Here is a 4,003-nt window from a genome sequence, read left to right as displayed (position 1 = left end):
CAGAACTCACTATATAGCAAGGGTGTCAGCCACCATCACTTGTGTTTGGTAGAGACTCAGAGGATGTAGGGGAGTGGGAAAGCTTTATAGTGGGAAAAAAAGGAAGGCTTCAGGTGATCCTGAAGGCTGTTGGCATGCTGAAGCTACAGGTAGGAAAACTAGAATCAGGTCACCTTATATGGTTGGTTTGGGGAGCATATTTGGCCTTCGCTGAATGATCCTGAGTTGGGAAAGGGGGCAAAAATTAGGAAAGCTGGGGCTTCCCTGGTGGCGCAGTGGTTGAGAGTCCGCCTGCAATGCAGGGGACACGGGTTCATGCCCCGGTCCGGGAGGATCCCACATGCCGCGGAGCGGCTGGGCCCGTGAGCGATGGCTGCTGGGCCTGCGCGTCTGGAGCCTGTGCTCCGCAACGGGAGAGGCCACAGCAGTGAGAGGCCCGCGTACAGCAAAAAAAAAAAAAAAAAAAAAAAAAAAATTAGGAAAGCTGTCAGTCATTGGCCAAGTCCTGACCATTCTAGGCTGATTGTGGTTTGCCTTTCCTGGCTAGTTGTTGCTGGAAGTTGTGGGTCAGAGTTCTACTGAGATGTAAAGTTTGACATGTTCCATTTGTGTATTCAATCTTTCAATTTAGTGTTTCTCAAATATGTGACAGGTTGAGAGCCTCATTTGATAGTTTCCTTCTCTCTGGTAAAAGATGGTGGGTACTTAGTAACTATTTGTGGGATGGTGAGAAATGGGAAGAGAAGAAGGCTGAAGTTCTTTCTCTGCTGCATCCCAAGACTGTACTATGCAGTGCAATAGCCACTAGACACACATAACTGGTGAGCACCTGAAATGTAGCTAGTTTGAATTGAGATGTGTTTTAAATGTTAAATATACAAATGTCCAAATCTTCATATGAATGAAAGAATGCAAACTATCTCATTAACAATTTTTTTTCCTGCTTTTATTTTTATTTGCATTTTTTTTGTTTCTTTAGTTTCTTCTGGGGTATCTTTTTCTTCTGTGCAACCTCCTTTTCTGATTTAAGATCAATCTGTTCTTTTTCAGTAAGGATCATCTCAGTGTGGCAGGGAGAGCTCATGAATGGGTTGATCCAACCATGAATCTGTAAGTCCTGTGCTGTATCTCGGGGGCTTTGTTCACCTGGATGTGCTCAATATCCAGAGAATCTACATCTAAACCCTTAAGTTCAGCATTACTCTCTGCATTTCCGAGCATGTGCAATAAAAATTCACCAACTCCACCATTGTAACGACTGAATGGCACACATTGCTTCTGTAAAGTGACATCCTTCAGATACTCGGTGGCATTTAGGATATGCATACCGTTAATGGCCTGGGAAGTTTCACGAGTGTTCTTAAAGTGAACACGAAGGTTTGAACCTCTTGATTTGCATGTTTGTGGGGTTTTCTGGGTCAAGTGAATGGTGAACCATTTTTAGAGGTCACCTCAGGCCGCTTACTGGAAAAAGCTCATTAACAATTTAAAAAATATGTATGAAATATTCAAATGATAATATTTGGATATATTAGGTCAAATAAATATGTTGTTTAAATTAATTTCACTGTTTTTAAAAAATGTTTTAAAAAATGTGGTTACTAAAAAATCTAAGATTATGTATGTGGCTTGGATTACATCTCTACTGAACAATGCTGACCCAGAGTGACACTTTTTGTGCATAAATTTTCTCTTCAATAAAATAAAGGAAATAATTTCTATAGCATGTCCCTTTTACATTGCCTCAATATAAAGGTATTTGAAAAGGCTGGAAACAAATTTGCATTCATTTATTCATTCATCAAAATATGTGATGTATTTACTATGTCCCAGACATAAAACTAGACATTCCTGAATAACTCCCAGTCCTTGCCTTTGCCAACTTGTGGACAGAGAGACTTAAAGGGTGATTTGTTTGGTAGGCATACAAAACTACTTAAACCCGAGAAAACTTCATGGGAAACGCTCTTGCAGCCTAATTCTCACAATGGTGTATCAATAATGTAATAATTTACGTCTCTAAAAAAAGTAAAACCAGGGCTTCCCTGGTGGCGCAGTGGTTGAGAGTCCGCCTGCCGATGCAGGGGACACGGGTTCGTGCCCTGGTCCGGGAAGATCCCACATGCCGCGGAGCAGCTAGACCCGTGAGCCATGGCCACTGAGCCTGCGCATCCGGAGCCTGTGCTCCGCAACAGGAGAGGCCACAACAGTGAGAGGCCCGCGTACCACAAAAAAAAAAAAAAAAGTAAAACCAGCACAAAAACCATCTGAAAATTCACCTTAGGAAGATCTTTGTTTAAGATGTTTTCATGGACCAAGAGGCGTTTCAGTTCTGATTTTTTTCCCCACTTACAAGCTGTGTGACCTTGATAAGCCCTGAACCCTATGGGAATCATAATCTCTCCCCCATAAACTGGATTTACCTCATTAGATTGCTCTGAGGATCAAACAAGATAATATGTGTGAAAAACTAATATAAATATGAAGGATAATTATAATTATTAGAAACAATTATGACCATTAGGTTAAAATGAAGGTACTGAGAAAAGAGCAGTTTAGGGACCCACAAAATAAATTTTGGCTTATATAGATTCTTTTTTTTTTGGCTGTGTTGGGTCTTTGTTGCTGCGTGGACTTTCTCTCATTGCTGCAAGTGGGGGCTACTCTTGGTTGCGGTGCGCGGGCTTCTCATTGTGGTGGCTTCTCTTGTTGCGGAGCACAGGCTCTAGGCACACGAGCTTCAGTAGTTGCAGCACGCGGGCTCAGTAGTTGCGGCGCATGAGCTCTAGGGCGCGGGGGCTTCAGTAGTTGTGGCGCACAGGCTTAGTTGCTCCACAGCATGTGGGATCTTCCCGGACCAGGGATCGAACCTGTGTCCCCTGCACTGGCAGGTGGATTCTTAACCACTGCGCCACCAGGGAAGTCCATATAGAGACTACAAGAAGCCAAATAAAGAAGCATAAAGATGCAAAGTATAATACATGATATTAAGATCTAACCCTTCATATGCTTCTAAATCATTAGAAAAAATTGCCTTCAAGAATGAAATGAATTCCTTTGCTGTGCAGAAGCTTTTAAGTTTCATTAGGTTCCATTTGTTAATTTTTATTTCCATTTCTCTAGGGGGTGGGTCAAAAAAGGATCTTGCTGTGATTTTTGTCATAGAGTGTTCTGCTTATGTTTTTCTCTAAAGACTTTTATAGTGTCTGGCGTTACATTTAGGTCTTTAATCCATTTTGAGTTTATTTGTGTGTGTGGTGTTAGGGAGTGTTCTAATTTCCTTCTTTTACATGTAGCTGTCCAGTTTTCCCAGCACCACTTATTGAAGAGACTGTCTTTTCTCCATTGTATATCCTTGCCTCCTTTATCCAAAATAAGGTGACCATATGTGCATGGGTTTATCTCTGGGCTTTCTATCCTGTTCCATTGATCTATCTTTCTGTTTCTGTGCCAGTACCATACTGTCTTGATTACTGTAACTTTGTACAAGATAAAAAGACAGCCCTCAGAATGGGAGAAAATATTTGCAAATGAAGCAACAGACAAAGGATTAATCTCCAGAATTTACAAGCAGCTCATGCAGCTCAATATCAAAAAAACAAACAACCCAATCCAAAAATGGGCAGACGACCTAAATAGACACTTCTTCAAAGAATATATACAGATTGCCAACAAACACATGAAAAGATGCTCAACATCACTAATTATTAGAGAAATGCAGATCAAAACTACCATGAGGTATCACCTCACACCAGTCAGAATGGCCATCATCAAAAAATCTACAAACAGTAAATGCTGGAGAGGGTGTGGAGAAAAGGGAACCCTCTTGCACTGTTGGTGGGAATGTAAATTGATACCACTACTATGGAGAACAGTATGGAGGTTCCTTAAAAAACTAAAAATAGAACTACCATATGACCCAGCAATCCCACTACTCGTCATATATCCTGAGAAAACCATAAGTCAAAAAGAGTCACGTACCACAATGTTCATTGCAGCACTA

The 4,003-nt window shown here is 41.2% G+C and overlaps 1 pseudogene; it reads right to left on the bottom strand.

Moving 5' to 3' along the window:
- Positions 1-970: 970 nt before the first annotated feature.
- LOC132504337 (large ribosomal subunit protein uL22-like) lies at positions 971-1,438 on the bottom strand (annotated as a pseudogene).
- Between the last annotated feature and the right edge of the window lie 2,565 nt (positions 1,439-4,003).

This window comes from Lagenorhynchus albirostris, chromosome 14 (assembly GCF_949774975.1).
Source record: "Lagenorhynchus albirostris chromosome 14, mLagAlb1.1, whole genome shotgun sequence".
Classification (NCBI taxonomy): Eukaryota; Metazoa; Chordata; class Mammalia; order Artiodactyla; family Delphinidae; genus Lagenorhynchus; species Lagenorhynchus albirostris.
This window is presented reverse-complemented; position numbering and strand designations above follow the sequence as displayed.